The sequence below is a fragment of the Pongo pygmaeus genome, chromosome 12 (assembly GCF_028885625.2).
Source record: "Pongo pygmaeus isolate AG05252 chromosome 12, NHGRI_mPonPyg2-v2.0_pri, whole genome shotgun sequence".
Classification (NCBI taxonomy): Eukaryota; Metazoa; Chordata; class Mammalia; order Primates; family Hominidae; genus Pongo; species Pongo pygmaeus.
The window spans coordinates 24290653-24312857 of record NC_072385.2 but is presented as its reverse complement, the minus strand read 5'-3'; positions in this window follow the sequence as shown (position 1 = coordinate 24312857).

Here is a 22205-nt window from a genome sequence, read left to right as displayed (position 1 = left end):
GAAGGTGTGGAAGTAGGAGAGCAGACTGGAAGGCAGCTTTCATGTAGGTGAATCCACTTTAGGGTTGGAGCTGTGTGGGAGGGAGTGAGGTGGTGTGAACACGTCAGTGTGAGCTGAAGCTCCAGTTTTCTCACAGTGCTTTCTTCACCCCAAAACGGGCATTTCCAAAAAGTTTTTAAAAGGTTTTGTTGATTTTATTGTTGAATATAAAATTGGGCTCACCCTGGAGTGGGCTGTGCTAGGGGTGGGAAAGATGCTGGCTTAATGGAGTGCAGACAGTTCCTCAACTGATTTAGCTGAAAAGAAAGGTCTTGATGGGTCTAGAGGCCCAAGGAATAAATACCAACCCTGCACAAGGGAGGCTTGTTTCCACCCAGTGCAGACATAATAGCACGAGCAGTGCCAAAGGTCTTCTGGAAATTGTGTTCTATTCACTGACACTCTTTAGTTGAAAAATGGCAAACAATTAGGCCCGATTAGGCAAAAAATATAGGAGATGGGCTATAGAGATGCAGAGATGGGTTATGGAACCCAAGGTCAATGATGCAGCTCAGTTTCAGAAATGACCAGAACCAGGACCCAGAAGGTCACTCACTGGGCTGCTGGCCATCTGTTTCCCTCCCTCTCTCTCTCTTTCTTTCTTTCTTTCATTCTCTCTCTCTTTCTCTCTCTCTCTCTGTCTCTTCCCCCTCCCCCCCCCATTTCTATTGGAGCATTGGCTTCTCTTTCTGTATCTCTGCAGGGAAGTTCTCTTTGCCATCAGGCAAAAGGCAGGTCCTGAGTTTACCCATTAGATCCTCATGAAGAGAGTGACCACTCTTTCATCAAAGAGAATCTCCTCATCCCAGCCTGTGTTGCTTGACACCCTGGTCCAGTCCACTCTCACTGAGGCTATTGGGGGTTCATTTCTGTGAATAAAGATTGCAGTTCTCAGAGAATAGGAAGTCAAGATCTTTTGGGCTGCTTAGACATCTCGAAGATACTCATTGAGGGTACTTTCTCAGATGGCTTGGGAGTTTTCTAAATATCTATTTGTCATAATTTACCTATCCAGTGTGCTGGGACTGACTGAAAGGTTGCTATATTCTTAGGTGGGACCAATAGGAAAAGCACATCCAAGATAAAAGTGCTATATTTCCTCTATACTTCTTTGAGTTGCACCACACTTGGGTTAATAGCTCCATTCTAAGCATTACCTACAAAGAAGGAGACTGAGAAAGAGAAACAGAGAGGACTAGGAACCATGAGAACAGTGTAAACCATGCCCACTGAGGATGAACTATAGGAACGAAGGATGTTTTGCCTAAAAAATAGAAGACTGAAGGTGAAATAAAAGTCCTTTTTAGAAAACTAGACAGTGGTTATGAGGAGAGAGAATCCATATGCTTGGTGAGCAATGTGTGAACATTGTGGACAAGCCAGTTTTGCTTAAGTCTGAGTAGCACGTTTGAGGCAGTTGATCTGCCCACACTGTAATGGGCATTGCCTTAGGAGGGAGTTAATGGCCTATTGCTATGCTACAAGTCTTCTTTAAAAAAAAAAAAATTCAATAGGTTTTTGGGGAACAGGTGGTGTTTGGTTACATGACTAAGTTCTTTAGTGGTGATTTCTGAGATTCTGGTGCCCCCATTACCCAAGGAGTGTACGCTGTACCCATTGTGTAGTCTTATCCCTCACCCCTCCTCCCACCCTTTCCCCCGAGTCCCAAGGTCCATTGTATCGTTCTTATGCCTTAGCATCCTCATAGCTTAGTTTCCACTTATGAATGAGAACATATGATGTTTGTTTTTTTATTCCTGAGATACTTCACTTAGAATAATGATCTCCAGTTCTATCCAGGTTGCTGTGAATGCCATTACTTCATTCCTTTTCATGGCTGAGTAGTATTCCATGGTATATACATACACCACAATTTGCTAAGAGTCTTCTTTAAGAGGAGGGTTGATGCTGAGGATGCTAAGCAGAGGAGACTGGCGTTGGGGATTTCCAAACCTGATTGATCATGCACTTGCCTAGAGGAGTTTAAAAAGTCATAGACTCTTGAGTTGGGTTGGGGAAGAATCTCCCACAGGTGATTCTAATGGTCATCTGGACTTGGAAACCATTGAATCGGAAGACCTTTGAAGTATGTTCAAATTCTAAATTTTGACAAAGTTATCTACAGCAAGTGTGGCCCCCAGACTAGCAGCATCAGCATTATCTGGAAACTTACTTGAAATTCCAGTTCTTCAACCCCACCCAAGACCTACTGAATCAGTAACTCTAGGGGTAGATTCTAGCTATCTGTGTATTGCTAAATACACAGGTGATTCTGATGCCTGCTCAAATCTGAGCACCACCAAGCTTCAGTATTTATTAGTAATTCTATTTTTATTCTATATATTGGAGTCATGAGTTCCATTGCATTTACCACCTACTATGTTGTAGCCAGCCTTAAAGGTGGCCACTAGAGAATCCCAAAGGCAAAGCATTCCCTGCCTCCCACTATTTAGGCCCTTGTGTATTTCTTTCTCACATGTTATCAGGGTTAGTCTATACGACCACTAGAGTACAGCAGATTGATGGTATATCAATCCTGAGGCTAGATTTTGAAAGACAAGGCTTCTGTCCTGCTCTTTCTTGGATCACATGTCCACTGCCATGTCATGAGAACACTCAGGTATCCCCATGGAGAAGCCCATGTGGAGAGAAACCGAAGCTTCCTGCCAACAGCCATTAGGAACCCAAGGCCTCCAGTCAGAAATTAGGCAACATTGCGGATGTGGATCCTTCAGCCTGAGTCAAGATTTCATATGACTGTAGGACTGGTTGACAGCTTGACTGTAACCTCATGAAAAACCCTGAGCCAGAATCGCCCAGCTATGCAGCTCTTGGATTGCTGACCCTCAGGAATAGATGTCTGAGATAATAAATGTTTGTTGTTCTAAACTTCTAAGTTTGGGGTAATTTGTTACATGGCAATAGAGAACTAACACTAAACTCTTATTCTCACATCTGCTCTGATAAATTCCACTCTTGGTCATATAGGTGTTCTGACAGGAGACTCCTCAGAGAATATTTTCACAGCTAGAGAATAAAGTGGAATTTCTTCTTCTTCTTCTTTTTTTTTTTTTTTAACGGACTTCATTTGAGCTATAAATCTGCCTCTAGCACTGACACTGAAATTTGGAGACACATCGATTCATTCTTGGCATTTTAAATGTGTCTATGATAAAATACCCTCAGGGAATCCTTTCAGAACCCAGTGGGGAGATATCAGGGGCACTCCTTTAGGTCCAGTAGATGCTTTATTCTGCTTTGGCTGGACATTCTGGCTGGGACAATGGGTCAGCCTGAGGGAGAGGTCACATGGCCTTTTCTAGAGACAAGTCAGAAAGAATGGCAGTTGCAAGGGATGGGGAGTAGTAGTTGAGGCTGGTGATACTTCCCTTCCTATAAAAGAAACACAGAGAGAGGCTAATTGGGTCTTAGTCTTTGCATTGTGTATATGTATATGTATGTGCATGCATGTGGGTTGTTCTTTCCATTTACCATCTTGGAAGTCTTCAAAGACTTAGCGTCCAGGACCACTGGTCAAACATTATACCTTTTGTTCCTTGCTTTCCCCCGGTTGGTATTTTCTTGTATGGAAAGGGAGCTACAGAGGAGGGATCACAGAACTGGAGAGAGGGGCAGCAAACATTCTGAGTCTCTGAGGACTAAGGTTAGTCCATGAGAAGCTGGCCTGGGTCTGTGAAGGAGGCCTCAGGCCTCAGCTCTTAAAAGATTTTCTTCTGGGATTCCAAGACAGTGTCCTCTGCTGCTTCTTTCCACTGGCTGGACTCTGCCTGTAATTCAGGCAGGAGCCACCAGGTAGAGAAATGTGTAGATGACATCGTGGGGACACACACACACACAGGTTCATTCATAACAAACATTGTACATTTATGAAAGTTAGTTACCATTAATTCTCTCCCGGCCTTTGTTGCCTCATCTTTAAAGTGAAAAGATTAAGGAAAGTGTTGTGTAATGTCTGCTCTGAATTTCTAGGATTCTATAGTATTGCAGTTATAACAAGGCTTCTTTTACTTTTTAAAAACGTATTGCAGGTCCTTAAGGTTTTGGGGTCATAGCCATGTTCCCCATTCCTTCCTTTCCCACAGTTTACTTGAGATCTCTCTGAACATCACCTACCACTCAAAGTCAGTTTCCTCAACTTCTTTTTGTTTTAAAAATGTCTCTATATTTTCACTTAACTGTTTTTCTTTTTTTTCTCTCTCTCTCTTAATTTTGGACACAAACTTTGTGTGCTTTCTTGGATTTCCTCAACTGCCTCTATTTTCTCTTGTTGGGTGCCCAGACAATTCTGAGTTGTTCCTCCTTTTCCAGGCTTGATCACACCATGGGATTTGGTGTTGTGGTGAATGGGGACTGGATGATGCAATCCAGAAGCCCAGGGGGATTTGCTCACTGTTGGGTAAATCTTGATTGGTGGGAAATGGGAGACTGGAGGAAGATGGTCAGATAAATCCTCCTCCTCCTTCCTGTGAATACTTTAAGGTATGATTTCTCCTTGCAAAACCTACAGAGAAGCCCAGCTTGTCAAGCAAGCATGTCTCATGAGTGACCTGCTATATGTCTGTGATGGTTAATTTTATGTATCAACTTGACTAGACCATGGGGTGCCCAGGTGTCTGGCTAAACATTATTTCTCGGGTGTTTCTGTGGGTGTGTTACTGGATGAGATATGCATTTGAATCAGCTGACTGAATAAAGTAGATTGCCCTCCCTAATGTAGAAGTTCCAATCTATTGAGGGCCTGAATAGAACAAAAAGGCAGAGGAAAAGTGAATTTGCCCTCTGTCTAACTGCTTGAGCTGGGACATCAGTCTTCTACCTTTGAACTGGAACTTACAGCATTGGAATTCCTAGTGGTCAGGCCTTTGGACTTGGATTGTAGAATTATATTGCTGGCTTTCCCGGTTCTTCAGCTTGCAGATGGCAGATCTTGGGAATTCTCAGCTCCACAATCACATGAACAAACCCCTTATAATAAATCTGTCTCTCAGTGTGTCTCTCTCTGTGCCCCTGCCCCCCCCCTCTGTTCCTCTCTCTCTCTCCATGTATAGATATATAGGTCTGTATGTGAGAGATCTATCTCTATATCTATGTATATATCTCCATCTCTATGTTGTATTAATTCTGTTTCTCTGGAGAACTCTGACTAATACAGCATCTTCGCAGCTTGGTGTGAAGTTGCCCCTAGGATAGCAATGCGTTTCATCACAGGGTCTTCCATCTGCTTCCATTTATTCCTCACTTTCATTGTCCTGAACTTGCACCCTTCCCCCACATAAAATGTCAGCACTTCAATCCTTGCGTCAACCTCTCTCTCTCTCTCTCGATTCTTTCCTCTTAGTCTGTAAACATTCTCAAGTATGTCCATGAAAAGCAAACATTCTCTTTATTAAAAGCATTTAACTCCATCTCTTCATGAACACATTTCTTTTAAAAGTGCCCTTACTGGCTGTATTAGTTTTCTAGGGGTGCCATAACTAAGTCCCACAAATTGGGTTGCTTCAGACAACAGAAATTCATTCTCTTGCAATCTTGGAGACCTGGCTTACAAAATCAAGATGTGGCAGGGCCTTGCTCCCTCTGAAGGCTCTAGGGGAGGATACTTCTTTGTCTGTTCCAGCTTTTGGTAACCCAGGAGTTCCTTGACTTGCAGCTGTATCACTTCAGCCTCCACCTCCATCTTCTGTCTTCTCTCTGTATGTCTGTGTCTTCACTTGGCATCTTTCTCTCTCTTACAAGGACACAAGTCATACTGGCTTAAGGACCAATCCTAGTGACCTCATCTTAACTTGATTACACCTGAAAAGACTTCATTTTCAAATGAGATTCTATTTCTAGGTACAGGGATGAGAATTTTGACATATTTTTGGTGTGTATGATTTAACCCATAAGACTGCCTTAATGTCCTTACTGCTAACTAATTGCTTGGCTTTGTGTAGTTAGGTTTCATTCCACAGGCTTCTCCTTGTGTGGTTCCCATGAAGGTCATCAATGCCAAGCTCAATGGCTCTTACTCATTCCCCGTCTTTGTGACTGTGCTGCAGTGTTGGTCATGATTGCCTTTTCCCTCCTTCCTGAAGCTCTCTACTAACCTCACATCCCGGTTACTGTGCACACCTGTGGCTCTTCCTGTCTTTCAGATTGCTCCACGTGTGCCCTCTTCTCTGACTTTCTCTTCATTCCTCATCTCCAATTCAAGGTTCATTTTTAATGCTGGGGGCTTGGTCACATTCTCTTCTTTCAACACACTGTTCTCTGGCCTCCTCTCGACCTTCATGTGTCAGTGCTCTCTTCTAAGTAGGGAACAGATATATCTCTCTGGCCTGACTGTCTCCTGAGCTCAGGGCAAGCATTGCCACCGAAGAGCCTCAAAAACAATATATCCCCATGTATCCCAAGCACAAGACATCCTCTTTACTTACACACACACACGCACACCCCACCCCCAACCCCATACTACCATCTATCCATTTTCTATTTTGCGTGTGTCTATGTCAGTCTTTGTGATACTGCTCAGAGACTTCTACAGTACTTTGAATGTGGATAGACCCCTGAAGGAGAAGGTGAGATTAATCCGGTGAATTGTGGCTTATTGCCATTATTGTGACCCAATCTTTAGATTCACCCTATTGAGGCCTAGAGACGTTTGATCTACACTCGAGTCTGTCATCTGAGATCCTCAAAGCAGCACCAGAACAAGCATACATATGCAGACAACTTAGGGGTATTAGTTTTGTGGACTGCATATTTGTGTACTCCCAAATGTGTATGTTGAAACCCTAACTACCAGTGGGGTGGTATTTGGAGATGGGGCCTTTGGGAGGCTATTGGGTCATGAGGATGGAGCCCTCATGATGGGATTAGTGCACTTATAAGATAAAATATGAAACTGCTTGCTTCCTCTCATTCTCATTCTCTCTCTCTCTCTCTCTCTCTGCCATGTGATGACACAGCAAGAAGATGGCCACCTCCAAGCCAGGAAGAGGGCCCTCACCATGCTCCTGACCATGGTTGTTCCCTTCAGCAGCATGTGAAATAGATGTTTGTTGTTTAAGCCACCCAGTCTATAGTATTTTTGTTATAGAAGCCTGAACTGACTTGACAATTAGGTAGCTCCAGGCCTAGTTTTAGATCAAATGAGGCCTAGGGGCATCCTTGGATATCTTTTCTCTCATAGGTAAATATGTGATCTTTACAGTAATTCTGCATTTTTTTTCCCAAAGCCTCTGGTAGAGAGCCTCCCAAATAGCCAGCTTCCTGTAAATGTAGCTGAATGGTGGAATTTGCCTGGCTGCTTCTCTTAGTCAGGAAGCCTGAAAAACTGGCACTAGAGGATCTGTAAATGGGAAGCTGCTGCAGCTTTCTGCAACTCGGCTCCCAGATCCTTCATTCCCTGCCTAGCCAGATAGCATCCTAAGGGTGATGTTTAGGATTCAGCATTGAGGTCAACTCAGGGATGAGCTGCTTTGAATCTTTCATTTCACTGATGGAGGCAGATGTTCTGAGACATTAAGGAACATCCCCACAGTCCCCCAAGGTCTTCTTATATGGCACCGGCCCTTATTTACTTTCTTTTTAGAAAAGATTGCATCATTCTTAGATGGCCATTCCTGGGATGGGCAGAGGGGGCACTCTGTGTGCCCTTTGCCTGCCGTGTGTTGGTGGGAGATACAGTCCCATGGCACATTTTCATCCTGTGACTTTCACCCACAGCTCTGTGGAGATGCTGCCTGGAAGAAAAGCATATCAGGGTACCTTTGGAGAGGTTGTCCTGGGTGGATCCTTGGGGTCTAGAGGTCTCAGCAGAGAGACGAGGGAAAGAAGGAGTGTTTAGGGGTAGTCATGTATTGAGAAATCCAAGCCTCTGTGTGGGTATCTCCTGTGTTCATATGGAAGCCAAGAATTCTCAACTATTCTCGAGGACTCTGCTCGGACCTTGTAAGGATCCGTGTCTTCCTGGATAGCTGAAAATCGGTGTCAGTCACATTTTCAACAGCTTTTATCGGGTACCTGCCTCTGCGTCTTGTATTGTCATAGCACTTTACACACAGCAAGCCAGACCAGGAGTGAAGAATTTATGTCATTTGTTATTTTCTTTTATTTGTGAATATGTGTGGGGTTGGGAGACTGGGTGCTAGACATGGGCTGAGGTCCAGGCTAGGCACAGGGAGCTGACAGCTGCAGGACATGCTAATTGTTCTGGGATGGCCTTTGGAATCTAGGAAATTGGCTTTCCGAGCTGAGGCGGGGTCCAGGCAAGGAGGCAACAGGATGCAGGCATCACAAAGGGACCGGGGACCTCCATGTACCCAATATCTACGTCTCATCACTCGGAGAAAGATTCTCAGCTCTTGGTGACCTTGTCCTCCCTCAACACGATACTCACTGCATATGGACTCATTTGACAATTGCCACAAAGGCGTTGGCCTCAGAGGCACTTTAAGGATATAACAGTAGGAAAGGGAGGCTTGGGGAGCCAGAGAGTCACCCACACAAAACCCCACACATGTTCCTAGCAGAACCAGGATACGCACCCAGGCTTCCTGAGGCCACATGTCCTCCCTGTGGCTGCCTGGTCATTCCCCTTCACCTAGCAGCTGTCTTGCTCCCATGTAGAACAGCAGGGCCCAGCGGCCACCTGCACCACACCATTTCCTCCGGCTCTGTGCTAGAAATGATGCAAGCAGGAAAATCATTTGTGGACCTACTATGTGTCAGGCACCTGCTGAACAGTAGCATTTGATGCTCTCGATGGCCTTAACAGGTCGGCACTGATCTGTTGATGCTGCAGTTGAGGAGCTTTAGCTTAGAGATGTTAAATAGCTTCCTCAAAGTCACCCAGGTCATGCTGTGCTGCTGGAGGGGCTGGGATGCAGCGTGGGAGTGTGACCTCCTGAGCACGGACCGCATGGGCCGCCTCGCAGCCGGCATGGTGAGGTGAGATGAGGTGAGGTAAGCTCGCAGCTCCTTGGTGCCAGCCCTCCCACAACCAGAGCTGGGCTGCAGCAGGCTCTTCCCCAGCTTACCTGGGCAAGAGAGTGAGGACTGCATGGCTGCCGAGTGATACATGGAGAGCGTTGCTGCCTGCCTGACAGGCAGAAGATAAACAGCTCCCCGTTAAATCCCACTTAATGCTGATATTTATAAATTTATTCAGCTTGTGTTTCCTGAATCGAGAGAATGCCTAATAACATAGTGTGCTTCATCTCACATGTTCCTACTAATGAGAATGCAAGTATTGCTTAATTTTTTTTTAACATTTCATTTGCTTTCCACTCACTCCACCCTGTTCTGTTGTTGTTGGCTTAGAGTTTAATCTGTTGCTAAACACTGGGAAGTTTGGGCTTCTCGGGTGTCAGTGAGGAGAGAGCCAAGGTGGGTCTGGGGCAGTGGCTGGACCAAGGCCTCCAAACCGTGCCCTGTCCCACATGCAGTGCTTGGTGGCCATGGAGTTGGCATACCCAAAGGATGGGCCACACTGAGGGAAAATGAAAGTCCTGGTGTCCTCTGCTGTATTTTGGGGTGGCTTCGTGCATTGGGTCAGAGTTGCAGTATTTGGGGGCTTCGGGACAAAAATTTAGAGTAGAGAAGTGTCCTTGGCTTTGGACAGACAGGAGGATGGACAGAATGACCAAGGAAACCTAAGCAACATTTGTGGGGTGTGGTATAGCTGTGTGTGAGGATGAGTGTGTGTGTGAGAGGGGTGGAGGGCTCCATCTCTACCTTCATTTAATCTGCTTACTGAGTTATTGTTGTTGTTTTTGTTTTGTTTTGTTTTGTTTTAAGAAAGCCTTTACCTGGCTGCTTATCGCCCCAAGGTCAGCTGTGCTGGCTGCTGCAGGTGCAGTTCTGGGGTACCCAGGGCAGTCTTCACCAGGCAGGAGGAGCCCTCGGAGTAGGGCAGGGAGAGATGGCAAAGAGATCAGCAAAGCTCATGAGGGTGTTTGGAAATGCATTTGGTAAAGAAGTGAGGGTGGAGTGAGCTGAGATTGTCTGTGCTGGGCTTCCTTGGGTGAGGTGGATGGGAGAGGGGAATGAGGGTGCCTGGCCTCAGAGGCCAGGTGGACAATGAGTCGAGTGGGGTTGGGGAGCACCAGGTAGAATTCTGGAGCAGGGAGGAGGAAGGCTGCGGAGAGGCTGTCCAGTGAGGCAGGACCAGGATGGGGGCACACAGGGGATGGGAGAATGGAGGGAGACTAAGTCTGATTCAGGGAAACAAAAACAGAATCTGGGACGAAGCAGTGGAGGAACTGAGATGGGATGCAGGCCTTCCACAACCTTTCCTTCCCCATCCCACCACGTCCTCTGTTTTCCCAGCTCCAATCCTCATACTCTATATCCATCCAGCACTAGATTTTCTTTTTGATGTCTTCTTTTTCTTCTCCCCTCCAACTAACCATATTGTGGGACTGAAGCATTCTTTCCAGTTCTAAAAAACATACAACCTTAAATATAAAAGCTGGGTAGAACAATTCATACTTCCCATCAAATGCCCTGACATATCCAAACTTACAGATAAGCTATAAATGCTTTCTTATAATTCAGCTGATGGTCCACCTACCCATGCCTGTGTCCCGTCCTTGTGTGCTGGCTGGAGGAGAGACTGTGACAAGCGAGACCAGAGTTCCTGCCCTGACCCCTCAACCTTGGATGAGCTATGGGCTTCCTGAGGCCTCATGACCAAAAGCTCCTGGGCTTCTAGCCCTGCTCTGGAGGGCAGCACACTGTGGTCTGGGCATCTTCTGCTTGGCTGGCAGAGCAGGAGGCAGACCAGACTGCAGAAAGTGGCAGCTCTAGGGCAGTGCTCTCTGCCTTTATCTGGTTTGAGAGGCAGGACAAAGCTGTCTTCTATGGGGCCTGGCATCTTAGGAAAGGGACTCATGCCTTTTGACATTATCCAAGAAGCTGGGATAGGCCTGGGTAGGGCAAGGATGGAGGCTCCAGCCAAACACCAGAGACTCAAACTCTTTGTGAGAGTGGCCCTGCCTCAGCAGTAACTTCATGCTTTTTGGGTAGGTCCAGCCTTGTATATTCCAAACCAGACCATCAATGACTGAGAGATGTAGTGTGTTTCCTGCTTTCCTCTCTCTCTCCACCTTTTGCCCTCTGCACAGTGCTGGGCACTCGGAAAGATCCCAATGCAGCGGTATGGTAAGGATTGACTGCTAACATCTGCAAGAGGCACTCAAGCAGTTCTCAGCCCTGCTGCCCACTGGAATTTCCTGGAGAGGCTTAAAAGATACCCAGAAATTTTGCCCTAATTGGTATAGGCTGTGGCATCAGGTAAAGAAACATTTATTTATATCCTTAGAAAATGAGCCAACTCAGACTTATTCCTGAGCACAGCCCCTTCCTTGGGGGAGAAATACAGTATATTTCAAGGCAGTCTTGATACTCTTAAATATAGTATTCTTTATTACAGCCTTACTCTAAGTAATGATTGAAGTTTAAGGATAGCTTTTTTTAAATTAATTATATCGAGGCATAGTTTGCACGTACTACAATATCCCCATTGAAAGGGTACAGTTCATGAGTTTCAACAAATGTGTACATTTATGTAACCACCACCCCAGTGAAGATGTAGAATAATCCACCATCCCACAAAGTTCTCTTGTGGGCATGGGATTTTCAAAGCTCCCCAGGTGATTCTATGGTGCAGCAGACTCTGAGTACCATGGAGGCTCACTCTTAACAATCTCTGCTTCAGAATCTCAGAGAGGTTGTTCAGGACAGCACTTCTCCCACTTTAGCATGCATCTCCTTGGATCTGGCTGAATGCCCACTCCATCTCAGAGTGGGGCCCGGAACCCTGCATTCCTAACAAGCCTAAACCACACTTTGAGGCTCTGCTACAAGTCTCTCATTTTGGAGGTGAAGGAAACGGAGGCTGAGAGTGTTGATGTGAGTGGCTTGCAAATCCTGATTTTGAAGCTCCTGGACTAATGACAATCGTATCCCTTGCCCGTCAATCTCTTTTTCGATCGCCACCCTAACCCGGAATCCTAAACAAGATGCGTGGCCATGATAGTATCTCTCTCCTATTTCCCTTCTGAGTGTTGTCCATTGTTTCTAGCCTATTCCCATCTTTCTTGTCCTGACCCAAGTCACCTTCCTGGGGAAGGGTCCCCTCCTCCGCCTGTTTCTGAACCAGCACCTACCTTTTCCCTATCAACAGCTCCCTTTCCTGGTTCATTCCATTCCTTAATATGTATCAACTCAATTTAATAAGCAAGTGTTTATTTAGCAATAGAACTGGGTCAGACCCTATCATGCCCTTGAGGAGGAAGGCAAACTAGAAGCTGTGATTAAGTTAACAGATAAGACAATTAAATAACAGGATATGTAAGTGAGGAGAGACCTTAGTGACTGCCCAGCTCAGTTCCTCATTTTATAGGTAATGTTTAAGAGAAATGACCCTCTCCTACTTTCAGCAAGGAGGTGCACATAGCATAGACCCATAGAAGAGGAGGGATCTGAGAAGGAGTTTGAAAAAAGCATTGGAGAGGCTGTGAGAAAACAAGGCAGGTGTCCTGGCTGAGGGCAGGAAGGAGACATTGTGATGGAAATTGGGCCCCATTTTCTTGGAGGATTGGGAAGAGGACCTGTGGACTGGGCGGCCCGCACAACTGCCGTAAACTCAGGCAGTTTTCAAGCAGATTGACCTTCCTGCTGGAACACGGCAGATGAGGTGAGGTTCTCCTCTATCCAGGTCTGTCCTTAGCACCTTATGCAGGGTTTAACCCCCATGGGCATAAACAGGGTGTGTATCTGGGGTGGTTTGGGGATTAGGTCTCGTGAACACTGGGACCTGGAGATGCTTGGTCTAGAGAAGGGAAGGTGTTTGGTCTGGGAAACATGGGGGTCATGTTTAATATTAGATAGGCAGTCACATGGGATATTTAATTAGCACTGTGGAATTTAGAGAGAGGCAGGTTTCACTTCACCTTTGGGAAGTACTAGGTTCTAACACACCTCCCTCGCCTGGAAAAAGATTGAACTACCACAGACTGAATCCCTTGGGAGGAAGGAATTTCAGTCCCTGAAAGTGGACAGCTGAGGCTGGATGAGAACAGAGAGATGTCAGATGTCCAAGCTTCTGTGTGCACTCCCTGAGAGTCCACTAGGGGAAGCCAGTCATCATGGTAGCCTCATGTTCATCTTCATGTCTGAGGTTCAGCCCCAGAGCAATTTCCCTGTGGCCATCTGGCTGGGAGACATGTTTCATTTTCCTTCCAGAGGAACAGGCACCTCATTTGCCTCCCAGAATAGATCCACATCCAGAAGAATGTAATGGAGACAGGCAAGAACACAGAAAATTGCATAGGTTTAGGAAAGAAGAAGGCAACAAGGTTCTGTTGGGTTGCATCTGAGGAATCTTAGGTACCTAAAAAAATAGGTCTGGAATTAAAATAAGATGTTAGTGTTGAAGGTATAGAAATGGGAGTTAAAATGATGGCATGAAGCTTATCTAGGGAGATCACGCAGCTCCAGGTGATTGTGGACTGAATGTCTTGTAGGGTTTTGGGGAGGATGAAATGTGAGTGGAATTTGGCCATGATCAGCCCTTAGAGTCGGCCTGAGCCCTGCCCTGGCCGGCTGTGTGTCCTTGGGTATGCCAAGGTGAAGTTTCCTCTTCTGCATAACGGTGAGATTGTCCACAAGATATTTAAGGTTCTCCTAGCTTAGACACTGTAGAATTTACATTTTAACGTTTTAGGGATTCAATTCTAATTCCAACCCAGAAGCAGACATCAGGGCTGATCTGGACCACCTCAGGAGAATAGCAGGGTCAGTGTGCAGAGGGGCTGGTCATGGTGGGAAGGTCTTGAGGAAGGGAGACAGAAGAGAAGGATAAATGTGATTTGAGGTGGGAAAGAAAAAATTGGACTGTCCTCAGTCCCTTCAGTCAGGCATTGCAGAAGCTGTGTCTGCCTGCCAATTGTCTGCCAATCAGACTGAGAATGTCCCCACAGGACCTCACGGGGGTTGCCTGGTCCATGTTGCACAAAGCAGGAACAACTGCTGGTTAATTATGCAGACACAAGGTGAGGAGTGCAGCTGTCTCTGGAGTTAACTCTCAAGGAGCTGCAACTTTTACAGTTAGCTCCCAACCAAATGTGGGGGACAGGCTTTTCATGGTCCTAGGAGAAATAGGTCTACTGGGCTTGTCCAACCCAAACCCGGTTGCCTCTATCACCCCCAGGGTTGCTTGGCTTTGCCTCCGCCATGCCTGACACTGGCTCTCTGCTGGGAGGAAAAAGCTTGCTCTGTTGCTGGCTGTGTGGAACAGAGAGGGAAGTGGCAGACAGTCTGGGCCCAGCACTTGGGTATTGTGCTGTAGCCATGTGACTCATCTCTCCAGTTCAGACTCACCCCTGGAAAAAAGAGCCCAGACCTCATCACGAATGCATTCCTAGGAGAAAATGAACAGCTGGAGAATGCTCCTGATCAGTAGGCCTGAAGGATGTCGCGATGCAGCCTTCAAGATGGAGCAGCCAGGATGCCAAGTATCTGTCTTGCCCAGATCCTAAGGCACTTTTCCTACTGATCCATATTGGCCTCAGGAGATGTCTCAACACAGCACCCCAGCCAATGGAGTTGCCACATAAGATGAACTTGTGATCATCTCTAAACTAAAGAGTTAAACTCAGCACTAGCAAATGACTTCGGGTTTATGCATATGTCATGTTTTCTCTGGCAACTGCACAGAACCATCTCTAAACATCACATCTACGGTTGGCAGGAGTGGCATGTATAATACAAAATGTCTGGTGGCCCTATTGTCACAAAACCTGTATAAAAGTAAATTCACAAATGGCTTTTTAGAACTGATGACAAAAAGTTGCTCGTTATCACTTTTCTATTTAATTTCCTAAAAGGGCAATTTGAAATCACACTGGGATTCTCACAATTTTGGTTGACAGTCAAGTAAACTGCAGCTACTTATCAAGCACTTTTGAATGAATACACGAAGAATGAATAAAATGAAAGCTCTCATGTTGCCCTCAGCATCACCAGTGTTCTGTGTTTCTTCCTGAAACCTTTCCATTGGTTTAAAAACCTTTCTCAAGTGAAAGCAATCTCTTTAAAAACTGCAACATACTACGATGAGTTTTCACCGTGGAAACATTCTCTATGCCTGCAAACCAAATCACCCTTTCTCTTTTCCTGGGAAGCACATCTTTCTCGGAGCAGAGCTTTGCAAAAAGGGGAAACCAAAGCTTCCACCAGGTGATAGTTACAGCTGCTCTCTCTTCCTGTTGCCCCAGGTGCCGAGGTGCAGAGGGGGCAAGGCAGCAAGGCCTAGCCTGGGCAGAACTTGTCGATCATTAACTTGGAAACTGACTTTCTGAACAACTGTGGTTTATTTCACTTTGATGTATATCTACTCAACTCCTCTCTAGTACGTTTTCCTTCCTAACTGTGTTTGCTGTGACTTATGGTAAGATCTGAGTGTAGCTCCTGAGATGCTCTATAGGGTCAACAATGGGGTGTGTTGTGATGCTTGATATAAATGCATAACCAGGCAGCACGTGGCATGGTGCACACTCAGACCTGCCTGTGAAGGCTTGGCATTTAGGTAAGCAGCATTCATACATCCTCCTGAAAAGAGCCACCAGTGTGGGCTTATTGTTGTCCAAGGGTACCAGGGACTCTAGGTGACCTTTGGTTTGCTAGTAATCCTGTCCCTTCCTTTTCTGCCTCCTGCTTGGGTTGCAAAGCCATCACTCCCCACCACCCCTGCCCCTGGCCCCCAACAGGAGAGAAGGGTGGAGCTAGCAAGTTGGTGTAACGAATTCATGCTGAAGTCTGAGATTGAGGAGTCGGGTGGAGGAGGAGAAACACTTTCCGAAGAAGCCACCAGGCATCACAGAATTCTACATGCCTGAGATGGAAGGAGCACTAAAGAGCATCCAGCCCAACTGCCTCATTTCAATGAAGACAAAACAAGAGTCAGAGGGGGGAGGTGGCTTATAAAGTTCACAGAGCTCGTTTTTGAGAAAACTAGGACTGTGCAGTTTGGGTCTTCTGACGTCCAATCTCCTGTATGTCCATGTCGCATGCTGCTCCAGGGTGGACCGTGAACATTAGTCAGACGGTCCCCTGAGAGCATCAGTAGTCCATGAACCCAGAGTCTCAAGGCTGAGAAGCTGGTGGAAGTAGCCTTGGGTTTCTGGGTAAACACACTTTTATCCCCACCTTTTCTAGGCTCTGCATTCCCATTGAACTGGAAGATTTTATGCATTTCAAGATAGTTTAAAAATATTTATCATGTCATTTAATTCTAAAACCAATTATGGGGTAGGACTATTATTTCCATTTTATAGATAAGAAAACTGAAGCCCATCCAGAGATGGTGAGTAGCTTATTTAAAGTCATAGTAGAGCTGAGAGTTGTACGTGGCTTGTAAGAACCCCATGGCTGGGTTCTTGGGCTTCTCTTGCTGGCTGTCCAGCTGGGCCGTGCTGCACTTGTTAGTTACATGAGACAGTCTGCATAGATGGTTAGGGACAGCTTTGCAGTAGGAGAAGGGACTAAGTGCTAGAATCTGTTTTAAACTATAAGAACTTATCTCATTTGGATGTTTACTGGTCTGAAGTATGCATCCTGCTTCTTCCAGGGAATTTTAGAGTTTGAGCCATTGAATTCCTAACAAGGGATTTCATCCTGTGCACTGAAAATGACAGTCTTGTTGTCATACAACCTCGGGTCTGAGCCCAGCTCTATCACTTAAAAGCTGCATGACCTAGGGAAAGCTACTTAATTTCTCTGAGCCTCTGTTTCTTCATAGGGAAATAAGCGTGCAGGAAGTTTATTGTGGAGTGTTTCTGGGAGCAGAATCTGCTGGGGAAGAGAAGGAAGTAGAGTTGGAAAGAGGAAGAAACTGAGCAGCAATGTAGGTGATGCAGAGCCCTGAAGCTGGATGGTTCTGCAGAGTGGTACTGACTTGGGGTGAGGGGGACCAGGCCTTTAGAGCCCCATAATGACCATCATTGGATATGGGGCTTGACCTTGGGTGAGTTGGCTCTCTTTATAAAGGGTAGTTCAGAGAGGTCCAAGAGCTGGGAAATGAGTCCTTTAATCTTGATGGGGGATCAGGGTGAAGCAGGACAGCATCCACTGTAGTATTTGCAGTGCTGTTTTAGGATTAAGTGAAATGATTGGAATGCACATACAGCACAGAGACTAAGGCAGAGAACGTGCCTAGTTGACAGTAGGGCACGTTCCTACTGTCAGTGTGGCCTTCTCTCCGCTTGTCACTCCACTTCTTATTCTCTGGTAAGGAAACTCTGCTCGATCTTTCAGATAAATCTACAGGGGCCACAATCCACAGACCTCACAGAGAGCTCAGAGGACCAAAGGGAAGAAAACCCCACCAGAGAATTTGCCTCCATTCGACAACCTAGCCTGACCATCTTGCTGCAGGGGCATGGAATTGTGTGTTTTGCCGGGGGTGGTGAGAGGGGTTTGGGGGTCTCTGCCAAATCACTTACGAGCTTTTTCAGACAGAAACCATGTCTAATATTCCATTCTCATTTCCCAAATTGTACTTTGGCTTAGTGTTACAGGTCACAATGGATATTTGTTAACCTGATTTAAACCTAACCATATGGAAGAGATTATTTTGTGTCTGTGAGGCTGACACAGTAGTAGTCATAGTTCCCTTGTGCCAGGTGCCCTGCACACAATTTTCTGTAATCCTGAGAATGCTTCATGGTAACTGCTGCTCCTGTCTACCTTTTACAGATTAGAAACCTGTGGCTCAGAGCAGCCAGGTCACAAGGCCAAGCTGATCCCGCTGATAAGTGGCAAAGCTGGAACCCCCTCCCAGGAGTCTGACTTGTGCCATTCCTATGCCCCAATGCCTTGCTCTGTGTCCTGTAGTTCTCTCTTTTCAGGAAAAAAAAGGTAGACCTGGGTGTCCTGTGTTAGAAGAAAAAGCAGAATTATGAAATTCATACGGCTTGCTAGTCTACAAAGGAACTATAGGGGATAGTGACCCAACCTGTTCATCTTAAGGGGGTGGTGGGAGATTGGCAGCAGAGGGGAAGCCTCAGCCTGGAAGAAGGAGAGGAGCTGAAATGAATTTGTGAAGAAGCTTGTGGATCTTCCTCCCCCGAGACCACTACAAATAGGACACAGCAGCCATCAGTGGCAATAATCAGTGGTTTGCTGCTCATCAGAAACCAAGGTGGGCTGATAAAATATCGGCTAGGGTCAGCCCAGCTGTCCCACTTCAGGAAGACCTGCTTTGGGAGAACACGAGCTTGCAGGCCAGGACAGGTGGGGTGGCTCCTTATTTAGTTGTCTTAAATTGGCTCCCTATTTAGTTGTCTTAAATTTCTTTATTCTTCTTGGAGACCTTTTAACAAGTGCATTTCCCTGGTGCATTGAAAGTTGGACTTGGTCCATGTGTAATATATAACATTGCAAAGCCCCACCTACTGCCTAAGGTGTGAGTGCTCACATGCTCTGCAAGTGATTGCTCCATTTCTGGCACTTTGGTGTCCCTGTTGCCTTGAAATCCATGACATGTCTGAACAGGTGTGCATCGTGGAGCCCTAACCTTCCCCAAGGACCCTATCTTGAGTCTTGGACCTGGGGATGCCTGCTCTTACTGCTCTTCTTTTCAGGCCCATTGCTCTGCTCCCTCTCCCCTTACCCCTCTGATTGGATCTGGGTTTCTCTAGGGCTCACCTTGCTTTCTGTATGCATCTCACACTTGCAATTTGGGTTTTGTCTACTGTGTATAAAGTGACTCCTTGGATCAGGAACCCAGACACACTCATGTCAGCTCCTAGGACCGAGAATGGACAGGGGATGCAGGGGCTTAGAGGAGGGCTGCCAGAGATGTTCAGACCTCAGCTTCCTGACCCAGTCTCTGTCATTTAGCTTGAATCCTCTCATCTGCAAGTTGTTTGGCAGTGTTTGCAAAATGTGTGGCACACACTTGGAGATGCTCCATGAAAGACGGCTGTTGTTGTTGCTGCTGCTGTGATTTTTATGATCTTATGACTGCAGACCCCCTTGATGGCTGGATGGTGAGAGAGGAAAAGCACAGCTGTACCAGAAAGACAGGCAGAAAGAGGTCCCAGGCACAGCAGATCCCTTCAGGGTGGTGGAAATGGAGTTCTGCAAAGTATTGCTGCTGTTGCTGCTGCAGACTTTGCATGAATCTCATTTACCCTGGATCCTGGGGCCCATGCTGCTGAGAGCTTGTTCCAGGTCAAATGTCTGGGAGTTCCATCTAGATCCTAAAGCAAAGACCTGGCATTCTCAGGCCATTGCCAACATTCTTTAAAATTTGGGTGGTCTTATCTCCAATGGAAAGATCTTTCTCCATGATTACCAGATTGCTTGCAACTCTCAGAAGCGAGGATAAAAATTACAAAGGACCTCAGGAGTCCACACCTTTTGCATAGAAATAATAATATAAATGGTACTTAGATTTCCCTAATCAGCCACTCACAGTATAGCTAAGAACCTGCACATCTGTGCATTCAATGAGATGAACAAGCATATAATATTGTTGCTGTGTGAGTAATTAAACAACGCATCTGAAAATTGAATATACTAGTTTTTGCATGTACCCTGAATGCTGACCTCTTGAAGAAAGAGAATCAATTAAGGGATGTTGAAGGGGTAGACTTTTGAGGGGACTCTGGAGAAGGATGTGGCATGTTCAAGGACTTTTTAGGTTGGTGGCACCATTTCTTTACGACAACTAATTCCACATTCCTTCTCATTGATTCAGACAGATCACTTGAGAACTGCTCTTGCATTTATCAGTCATTATTAAGGTCAATTTTTGGCTCACAAATAGAATGGATAGAGAGAGAAGATGGTGAGAGAGAAAGAGAGAAGAATAATGAGAGAGGAAGGGTAAAGTGAGAGGGAAGGAAGAAAATGCACAGATTTCTTTAAAGATACTAACTAGTAGCTGGTTTATTGACCAATTAACATAGGTTAATGATGATTGTTTTTATGAAATTTGGTGGGTCACCCTCTGGACAGCCAGCTGAACAATGTCATCCCAGTCTTAATCATAGATCATAAAATGTTAGCTCTGGAAGGGTCTCAGAAGCCACGTAGTCCAACCCTCTCGGTTAACAGAAGAGAAAACTGAGGACTGGAGAGGCTAAATCCTGGATTCAAATGGCCAGCAGGATTGGGAGAGACATGGAAACACCCAGAAGAACAGGCATTTCTCTTAAATAATTCCATGAAGAAGCTCTGATCTCTTTCCATAACCACAGAACTTAGGCCTTCCAAATGCTAGGTGCAAAGATGATGCTGTGATGGGATTTCTAAGGCCACCTTGAGGAAGCGGATATTTTAAAGGCTAGATGACCTCTAAAATTTTGATCAACTTTGACATTCATCGTAGGGCATTATGTGTATGAAATACAGGACATTATACTATAATACTTGTTTGTTTAAATTATTTCTCCTGGAAAAAAAAAACTCCTTAAAGAAAGAAACTGTGTGACCCGTCTTTGTTTCTCCTGTAGCCTTGCACATAGCATGTTCTTGATAAAGGATCCTCTGACTGAGTGAACGGCTGGAGAGTTTTTGGAAGCCTGTGATGAAGAGTAACCAGGTCATTGACACAGAGGGCAGAGTGAGTTTCAGAGCAGAGGAGACTGTCATGTGGTCAGCGACACTTAAGGAAAGATCAGATGTATGTGGAGAGGGAGAAGGATTTGTGTTGAATAGAAATAACGAGAGCTGCATTCTAAGATTTTTTCTAGAAAAAAAAAAACAACTTTCCAAATCCCATTTAGAAAGTCTATATAGACAAACTGCGACATGGTACCCCTTGAGCAGGAAAAATAGATTTTACAGATTAGGACAAGGTCAGGCAAACAAATAGCCCAAAGCCATGCCATCAGCTGGAAGCAGCTCTGCCCCAGCCTGCTGCTCTTCCTGGGCCTGGCTCACCCCTGCACGTGGGACAAATCCTTACCCTGCTACAAAGAAACCAGCATGAGAATCCGAGGTCCACTATGTCTCAGAAAAAGGAAGAGGAATGTGAGAATACGTTTCCATTTGGTTCACACTTTGGTAGACTGCATTTTTCCTGCCCCATATGCAAGGCGCAAAGCCCCTGGGCCTCCCAGCCATCACCATGTGTCTGCCACCTGGCGGTTGTGTTCTCACCTGGAAGCTGCAGTTGCACCTGGGCCAGAGGACCCTGGCTGCTGGCACTTCCTCTCTGCCTGCAACCTCCTTCTCTGAAAGGAGGTAGTGGTGCTGATGGATTTTTTTAAATTTTACTGGATCCTGCTCAAGGTTGGTGATCTGAGGCATCTTAATCATCCTAATGAGTTTGCAGCTGTTACTTCTCATTGGAAACACATATTCAGTGCTATCCATAAAGTGTTGGTTTCCACACAGGGTGCTTAGGAGGCAGGGGCTCTATCCCCAGGGTGATAATAGAAAATTAAATCTGTTCCCAGGGCCCCTTGGTGGCACTACAAGAGCACGGAGAAGAGCCCCTGCATTTATAGGGGATTTCTTCCACCTACGGGCATTGTCCTTAATGCTCCTCCCTTCACTTCTTCCTTCCATTCTCCCTCCCATCTTCCTTCCAGCCTTTCTTCCTCTCTTCCCCTCCTCTATCTCCTCTTTTCTTCTTCCTTTCTCTCTTTCCCTTCCTTCTTTCTTCCCCTCCTCAAACATTTATTGAGCACCTACTTAGTATGAGGCATGACATTAGGGGGATGTTGCGGAGGGAGGGGATACAAAAGTTGATAGAATCTGGCCTCTTTTCAGGAGGAATTCACCAAATTGAGTCATAAATAGAGAAAGCAAAGTTGTGCACAAAATTTAACTGTCCCAAACTCCCATAGAAAATCCACTAAGTGTCACAAAGTGAGTCCAGGGAAACTGTGGTGTTTCCTCAGAAGCTCAAGTGCAGTTGGGGGATCAGAGAAGCTGTCCTGATGGGCATAGCATTTGAGCTGATGGGTGCATCCCTGGATTCTCCACATTCAGAAATGGATTTTTCCTTCCCTAACGTCCACAACACTACATCTCCTCCTCCAATGACATCTGCGTGGCTCTGGCGTCTCTGTGGGTGTCTTTCCTCTCCTCCCAAAGGCAGCCCTGGCTGCCCCCTCCTGCTATGGCCTCTGGGCCTTGAT